Source organism: Dipodomys spectabilis, unplaced genomic scaffold, assembly GCF_019054845.1.
Source record: "Dipodomys spectabilis isolate Male_0828 unplaced genomic scaffold, ASM1905484v1 ptg000614l, whole genome shotgun sequence".
In the NCBI taxonomy this organism is placed as follows: domain Eukaryota; kingdom Metazoa; phylum Chordata; class Mammalia; order Rodentia; family Heteromyidae; genus Dipodomys; species Dipodomys spectabilis.
Genome location: NW_024871291.1, coordinates 905,009 through 913,909, shown reverse-complemented (window position 1 = coordinate 913,909; position 8,901 = coordinate 905,009). Strand labels below are relative to the sequence as shown.

General features: G+C 38.8%; 1 pseudogene; it reads left to right on the top strand.

Moving 5' to 3' along the window:
• Positions 1-8,421: 8,421 nt before the first annotated feature.
• On the top strand, positions 8,422-8,534 carry LOC122101008 (annotated as a pseudogene).
• The last annotated feature ends 367 nt before the right edge of the window (positions 8,535-8,901 follow it).

Sequence of the window (8,901 nt, the reverse complement as noted above, 5' to 3'; positions counted from 1 at the left end):
ATGTTCACAAAAAATAAAAACTTAAATTAAAAAAAAGGGAGCTGCTTATAATAAATTCTGTCTGGAAATGGACTGTGTAGGAGTTAGAATAATCTTTTTCTCTAAAAATGATGGATTGAGGGAAAGCATTGACTAAGCATAATCATCTTCCACAAAGCTATATAACTAAAGTATATCCTGTTACTAAAATCGTTCTAGGGACTTTAGGAATAGTTTAACTCATAAGGCACAAGCTGAGTAAGAATTTTCTAACAATTTCTGGCCTGGTTGTCCTGGTTTAGTGGATTGCTCTGAAACTGTTAACCCCTTTCAAAATAACCAGCTGTGCTTCAAAAGAGCCAATACAGCAAGATTGTGAACACAAGTTGTGATCAATACCAGAAGTAGTAACTCATTAGGGGTATAACTTGGGCAGACTTCCTACTCAGAGTGGTTGCTTCCTGTCAATAACATGCCCTTTAACAGAACTAAACTTTGCCATGCTAAGTTCCTTTCAACTTGGTGGTCTTTCTTGGGATATTGGGTTACAGTAGGGGAGTATTCCCAACAATGTGGGGACTAGTCCAGGATCCATGTTATGAAAGGGGGATGTAGGGAGACCCTCAGGAGGAGACACAACCTGACTTGTTGAGATAGCTCAAAGTTGGGTTATACACCATCGGTTGTGGTAAAAGAAGGAAAGTGTATCAGCAATTTCAGGAAAGGGCCCAAGGAAGCACCTCAATAAAAAGTAATCTCATGCATCAGCCATGAGAGGAAAAATTGGACTAGAGCATACTACCTGGTTAGTTGGGGATTTTTATGGGCTGAGTGTGTCTTAGGCACAAAGAGAACTTGAGTCTCAATGTGTGTTTTCATTCTCTGGCCCAAGAATAAAAATGTGGGAGCTGGAGGAATCTATTGTTGAGAAATCTCCAGTAACGGGAAAGTTAAATATGAGAAGGGTGCACAAGAAACTTACAATAGGGAGGATTAAGTGCACCAAAAACTGAAATCACAAGAGACCTGCGAAAATGGGGAATAAGAATTCTAGGCCTAAGGAACCCAAGAAAAATGATCTAAGGACCTGCTTCTGATAATCCATTGGGAGAATGTTGACAAAGTTCTGAGAACACTATTAAATAATGGATGGTTTTCATTATGGAGCTCCATAATGTGCACTTGTCCAAACAAAAACTTGTTATGAATATGTGCTTGCATGTGTGTGTTTTAAATCTTATATCCTGAAAGGGGAACTCAAAAAATTCCTACTCACTAAACTCCCTCAGCTGCTCACTTTGCCCCTGAAGCCTGGATTGATCCAGGCTTGATTGATCCTCTAGCTGATCCAAGGATGTATGGCATTGAATCTTAGTTTCAGAAGCAGACTTTCTGGGTAGACTTAAAATTCAAGTCAAAAACCAAGTGCCAGTGGCTTGCACATGCAATCGTAGCTACTCAGGATCTGAGAATTAGAGTTCAAAGCCAGCCAGGGCAGGAAAGTCCTTGAGACTCTTATCTCCAATTAACCACCAGAAACTGGAAGTGGTACTGTGGCTCAAGTAGTAGGGCTTTTGCCTTGAGCTCTGGGCCTGGGTGCTGTCCCTGAGCCCTTCAGCTCAAGTCTTGTGACAAAGAAAATAATGCTTGGGTGAAATGGGTTAAATATTCTGCCCACAATTACTGTTAAGATTCTATGGCACAGAAACCAGAAAAACAAGTGGTCCACTTCCTACTATGATGAACCTCAGATCCCCAAGGGCATGGATGCATGATCTGTCAGTCAAACACGGCCTGGGGAAACTTGTAAGACCCTGCTATTGCTGTTCACAAGAGTATGGATCTAAGACAAAAACCCTGTCTTCCCAAGCCAACTAAACCCCTTGCTTCTCTAGGTACGGGGAGGGATAATTGGCATTTCTGGGAAACTTATCAAGATGCAGTGAAATCCAAACCTTGAAGAGATGAGCAGTAATCACTAAATATATCCATGGGAGATGTCTAATGGTATTGTGGAGGACCATTGTTGTAGACCTTCCTGGCCAACTAGAGTAGAACCTGTACTTTGGTTCAATTGGCCATCCCTTTCACCCTAGCATTTCATCCACCTGTCCATTCTCAAACATTTTATACTAGTTAGGAGAGACCCTTCCCTAGAGGGTCATTCGTATTTCCTAATTACTTAGGTGCTTTTCAGGATCACCCCCACCTAGGTTTCCAAAAAGTTCAAAGCCTGAAACCAGACAGCACCTTATGAATCAGTTTTATTCTTATGATTAGTATAAATAAAATATTTTGGGGGTTAGGAATATGGCTTTGTGGTAAATTGTTTGTCCAGCATGCATGAAGCCCTGGGTTTTATTCCTCAGAACCACATAATCAGAAAAGGCTGGAAGTGGCACTGTGGTTCAACTGGTAGAGTGCTATCCTTGAGCAAAAGAAGCTCAGGGAGCACCAGGACTGGCAAAAATAAAATATAGAGTAGAATAAAATCAAAAGAGATTTGTTAATTATACTAAATTTTTTTAACCCATAAACTAAATGCTCTAGTAGGATGGCATGGGAAAATTAGCTCTAGAAAGAAACATTACCTGACAAGGGAAGAGCTTCTGTGGTGATTGGAGACCAAAGCTGCACAAAGACCTTTTTTTTTTTTTTTTTGGGTCCAGTCGTGGGGCCTAAACTCTGGGCCTGGGCACTGTCCCTCAGCTCTTCAGCTCAAGGCTAGCACTCTACCACTTGAGCCACAGTGCCACTTCCCGCTTTTTCTTTTTTGCTTATGTGGTGTTGAGGAATTGAACCCGTGGTCTTAGGCATGCAAGGCAAGCACTCTACCACTGAACCACCTTCCCAGACCCTGCACAAAGACTTTAGAAGGTTTGAACATTGGCAAGTGAGTTAACTAAAAACTCAGACGAAGAGGTGGGAAGGTGTTTAGTGGTAGAGTGCTTGCCTTGCATGCATGAACACCTGGGTTCGATACCTCAGCAACATGTAAGCAGAAAAAGCACTGCGGCTCAAGTGGTACAGAGCTATCCCCGAGCTGAAGAGTTGAGGGACAGTGTCCAGACCCAGATTTCAGGCCTCACAACCGACAAACCCAAGAACAAAGAAAAGAAAAAAGAAAAAAATATGGGCACTGGTTGCTCACGCCTGTAATCCTAGCTACTCTGAAGGCTAAGATCTGAGAATGGTCATTCAAAGCTAGGCAAGGCCGGTAAATTCTGTGATACTCTTATCGCCAATAAACCACTGAGAAAGCTGGAAGTGGTGTTGTGGCTCAAGTGGTAGAGGACTAATCTTGAGCTGAAGAGCTGAGGGACAGCACCCAGGCAAAGAGTTCAGTTCCAAGACCGACCAAAAAAAGAAAAAAAGGTAAGTTACACCTAAAGGGTTTCCTACCAAGAGGGAGGAAGGGTTTCCTACCAAGAGGGAAGGAGTTTTGGGGGTTTCTATCTAACAAGAATGCAAGTTTCCCTTCTAGTAGGCAGGGGCATTGCCTGCTAGTAAGGAGGGTGTTACTGATAAAATTGGTCAAAACATGATTCAGTTTCATAATGCCCAGATAAATGTCTAATGTTTGACTTGTAAAAACATCCTGCTTGGGGAACTCCAAACACTCTTAATGCCCTTAAAGTGATCATGCTTAATTCCAGGGCCTCAATGGACCCTCTAGTTAATCTTATGATATGACTGCAAATTCAATCTTGGAGCAGACACTCTGTGTATGTCTTCCAATTTTGAGTCTACCCAGATTCAAATTGAGACTGAATAAGTTTGGTAAATACTGTGGTGATTCTGTCCACATATGGAGTACTGCTATGACTGTGTGGCAGGGAAGCCACACAAGAGGTCCTATTTGTGCTGTCATGGAGCTCAGACCCCATGTGCATGAAATTCATGAGAGGTCAGCAAAATGTGATCCGAGACAACTTGGAACACCTTGTTGCTCTTCTCAGAAGCAAGAGTCTATTCCAAAAACCCCTGAAACTGATAAACTCCATTCTTTCCAGGTCAATTACCTGGCGAAAATTGGACATTTCTGAGAAACTTACCTGGATGTAGTGAAGGCCAACCCTTTGAGATGAGCAGGAAGTACAAATCATAGCCAGGGGAAAAGTCTGGTGGTATTCCAGGAGACCACTATTGGAGATGTTACTGGCCAACTGGAGTGGAATCTGTGCTTTGGTTACATTGGCCAATCCACCCCTGACCATTTTCAAACACCTTAAATTAAGGAGGGACTTCTTAGTTAGCGGGACATTCAAACTTCATATTTGAAAATACAAACTCCATATTTACAAATTTCATATTTACTTAGTAGTTCCTGAAAATTTCCCAAAGAGCTTAAAGCTAGAAACCAGAAAAAGCAGCTTAAATTAGTTTTATTCTGTTGATCTCCACAATCTATGATCTCCATAATCGAATTATTCCAATATGTGCTTTTATTAATCAGCAGGATATATTTATTGGAAATGTCACCATGTAAAAGTAACTAGGAGCCACTGGTAGAATTGAATGGGAAAAATTTGGTCTAAATATAATACTTGACCAGATAAGATGGTGATAAGTGAAATGAACCCCAACATAGGGGCACAAGTGTTTTTTTATATTTCTTGCTATTGTTTCTAACATATTTATAATGTTTCGTGTGATTTTTGTTTCTTTGTATTCTGTGCCCCCCAAAAACAGCATAATACCTGTTTCCAATGTTTTTGATGTTGGTGCCCTCCATCTTGTATATACACTTCTCTAGTTTGGGGAGGGAAAGGGAAAAAACAGAATACTTAAATAGGAATACAGGTTGATCCATTGTAACAATGAGATGCACAAGACACTGTTGAAAAACAAACTTTACAATTTAGGCGGGGTTCGGGGTAGTGTATAGGGTAGTTTTGGAGCTAGGAGATTAGGGATGGTAGGGGACATATAAAGGAGGAGGTAACAATCTTGATAGGAAATGTATGCTTTACCTTGCTCATGTAACTAACCCCTCTGTACAGTACTTTTACAATAAATATATAAAAATAAAAGAATAAATATACTTCAAAGGTAATCTGTGTGGTGGTTGGAGGCCAATGGTACAGAAAGACTTACAAGGATTGAATATAGGAAACAAATTACCTAAAAACTGAGATGATACTGAGTATAATCCTAAATGCTCAGGTGGCTGAATTCTGAGGATCTGTTTGAAGCCAACCCAGACAGAAAAGATGAGACTTTTATTTCCAATGAAGGTGCAAAAAAGATACTACTGGAGTTGTGGCTAAAGTGGTAACCTTGAGTAAAACTGCTCTGGGACAATGCCCAGAGCATGAGATCAAACCCAAGACCAGCCCCCAGTCACTTATAAAAAAGGTTGTGTGTCTGTGTGGTGGCAGATCCCTTTACTAGTTTGATGATAGAGCAAGAATTTTAACAATGATTCATGGTCTCAATATTTAACTCTTTAGTAATTGTTCTCATAGTAATGTGTGCATGGGTGCTTTATCTCTTCTATAACAGGTTTTGTTCAATAACTGACTGAAAATCTGCCTTAATCAAACCCTTTTTAAAATCAAAATATCTTATTGGATACTGCTGAATAGGAAAGTCAATGATTATTGTTTGGAAGAAAAGAAAGCAAAACCAGATGGGAGAATTGTAGAAGTTAAATCTTCAAGTGCTTGACTGATATAAGCACTGCCCTTGTAAAGGTAGTCAAAACCTTACCAATGCTATTTTAGAGAAGTGCTAGGGGCTAGAGACATGGCACTAGTAGTAGAACACCAGGTGGGTAAAAGTTGGTTATTTTTCATATGGCCATGTGTTCTGATTTGGTTGATTATTAAAGCTTTTGACTAGTTTGAAAGGGGTCAAAAGTTTGAGCCATCATGAAAGATGATCCCAAAGCTCAAATTCATGGGAGCCAGTCGTGGGCTGCCTATCCACTGTGCTTATTCAACTTGGACATGTGACAGGATGCCTTCTGCCAGAGTAAACTTTGCCTTGCTGAGATGGTGTTTGTAGGATACCTTAATTGCTCCCGGTATTTCCAACACAGATCTTCTGTGCCATTCATGAGGGATCCTAGGAGCCCCTCATAGGAGACACATCCAGACGCCCTGTTGAGCCAACCTCCTGGATTGTCTAAACATGCCATCCTTGGTAGCTGATAATGGACCTAGGTATAAAGTTAATCGGCAACATCAGGAAAGTCACAAACAGGCACCCTCAGAAGCAAGCAACCTCAGGCATTGGCCTTGGTAGAAAAAAATGAAACTCTGTATCCTGTTTTGTTACTTGTGTCTTTGTAGGGATGGTGTATGAGAGAAGTGTGTTAGATTCAGGCTCTTAAAATCTTTCTGTCTAAGAGTCTTGATTTGCAAATTCATTTGTCCAGATAGGCAGAGTGAAAAGTTGGAGATGGAGTCATCTCTGAGAAAAATCTCTAATAATGGAGTGGAGAAAAGGGAGGAACAAGAAACACAGTCTGAAGGGCAAAAGAATTCTAAACTTAGGAAGCCCAAGAAAATTGGAGTTAAAAAGCTTCCCTCAGACATTTTTAATATTGTCTTCTTTTAGGGAGAATGTGGGGAAAGATATGAAAATATGTATTAAGGCTGATTTTTATTTTTGAGCTTAATTTTAATGTTCAGTTGGTAAACTATATCCTCTATATTCCTGTCTCTGTGTAAATACCCATAAACATGAAATATAAAGTGATTTTGATAAAAAATAAAAATGACTCAGAAGAAATGATAAATGTAAAAAAAATCTTCACAGGGATGGTTAGGTGGTTCAGTGGTAGAGCGCTTGCCTTGCATGCATGAAGCCTTGGGTTCGATTCCTCAGCACCACATAAGCAGAAAAAAGCCGGAAGTGGCACTGTGGGTCAAGTGGTAGAGAGTTAGCCTTGAGCTGAAGAGCTGAGAGAGAGCGCCCAGGCCCTGAGTTCAGGCCCACTACCTGACCCCCCCCCCCCCGAAAAAAAAAAATCTTCACAGAAGCAAACTCTCAGAGATATTTCATGACTTTGACAAGGATAAAGTGGGTGAAGTTAGTATAAATATAAAGTATGACAATGCACAAAAACATAAAAAGATACTCATATATTTCATTATATAACCCAAAGCAGAAAACAAATGTTGTTTAGATGATTTTTTAAAACCCAGTCTCTCAGGTACTGGGAAGGTGGCTCAATGGTAGAGTGCCTGCATGCATGAGGCCTTGGGTTTGATTTCTCAGCAATATGAGACCTTGGGTTTGATTTCTCAGCGTCACATAAGCAGAAAAAGATGGAAGTGGTGCTGTGGCTCAAGTGGTATCACTAGCCTTGAGCTGAGGGACAGCACCTAAGCCCCAGACATTAAGCGCCATGACCAACAAAATAAAAATAAAAAACAAAACAAAACACAGTCTCTCACTTTTGTGGCCTCAACTCTGTAAGAACTCCTCTTCAGTCTAGGGCTAAAATTAAGGTGTGGACATTTATGAACACTCCTGAACTAGACTCTACTTGATCATTTTTTAAATACATATTTTGTTCTTAATTTTCCTCTTTATAAATTCACATGCACCTATAAAAAATGGTGTGGCCATCCCAGTAACCTTCTCAAAGTACCTCCTAATGACAACTTACAAAAAGTTCTATTATATTACAACAAGGAAAAAATACTACAAATAAAGAAAACCAATAATTTAATATTAATGATTAATAAAATAATAAAACAATTACCAGTGTTTTCAGTATGTGAAGTATACTACAAATTAGATTTTATTATTGTCATATTTCTTTACATTTAACACTGGCTAAGATTATGATGTTCAACAAGAATTTTATAGGCTATGAGTAGTGTTTAAATCACCCACTAAGATTACCATTTATAGTTCATCTATATGGCTTGTAATATCATTTGTTCCTCACTAATATATAAAGTAAGGAAGGCCTACTGTTTTAACAGAAACTGTGTAGTTAACATAGTCAACTCTTTATTCTGCTCCTTTACACAAAGACTTTGCAACTTCTCATTAGTAAAGTTTCTATAAACACTGAAATGTACATACTTAGTAGTATTTATCTGCTACGATAAATCTTAAATACTTTATAGAAAAGTATTATGACCTGCCAAACAGCCCCCGTTTTGGCATATATAAGCAAATTCCCAAAATTAAATATATTTAAAACATTAAAACTTTTAACAAACCTTAACACTTGCTGCAGTGTTCATTATGACAGGTCCCTTGTATAGAATAATTGAATTCCTCCTCCTACACATCTCTTGAACAACAAATAACTGGAATTATTTTATTTTTGACATGTCAATCTTGACTTTATTCTTAAATGTGTACTTATGTAAGAAGTACATGGTTCTAAAATTTCACAATTCTTTTAAACTTAGTTTTTGTTGAATTGTCTAGTTTAAGAAAATAATTTACAATTTATATTTAAAAAAGAGTTCTGTGCTCAATTCAGCATCACATACACTAACATTGGAATGGTACAGAGAAGATTAACATGGCCCCTGCACAAGGATAACAGGCAAATTCCTAAAGCATTCCATCACCCAATTTGTTAGGAAATGGAAAGATGAGGAAAAAAAATTATTAAGTGAAGTAAGCCAAGTCCAAAGAAACATTGGTCCCATGGTTTCTTTAAATTTCAATAACTAATATATGTCTGGGATAAGCAGAAAATGTCAAAAGTTACGTGTATATGACCAGATAAGGTTATGTTAACGGAAATGAACCCTAAGTTAGGGACACAAGTGTTTTTTTCTTGCTATTTTTTCTCATGTACTTATAACGTACAGTGTGGGTTTTTTTTTTGTTTCTTTATATGTTTCTCCCCCATGCTATAACACCTGTTTTCACTGTATTTGAAGTTGGTGCGCCTACATCTTTTATATACTCTCCTCTAATTTGCTGAGTGGAAGGAATAAA